The sequence below is a fragment of the Rana temporaria genome, chromosome 3, assembly GCF_905171775.1.
Source record: "Rana temporaria chromosome 3, aRanTem1.1, whole genome shotgun sequence".
Lineage (NCBI taxonomy): Eukaryota > Metazoa > Chordata > Amphibia > Anura > Ranidae > Rana > Rana temporaria.
The window spans coordinates 4,902,245-4,902,587 of NC_053491.1; positions in this window are offsets into that span (position 1 = coordinate 4,902,245).

Below are 343 nucleotides of genomic sequence, written 5' to 3' on the forward strand. Positions count from 1 at the left end.
TACATGATATTATTTATTCATTATTATTACATTATATTATTATTATTATTATTATTATTATTATTACTATTATTATTATTATTACATTACATTTTATTTTATAATATTTACATGATATTATTTATTCATTATATTATTATTATTATTATTATTATTATTATTATTATTATTATTATTATTATTATTATAATTATATTACATTATATTTTTAAATATTTACATGATATTATTTATTATTATTACATTATATTATTATTATTATATTACATTTTGTAATATTTACATGATGTTATTCATTATTATTACATTATATTATTATTATTATTATTATTATTATTATTAT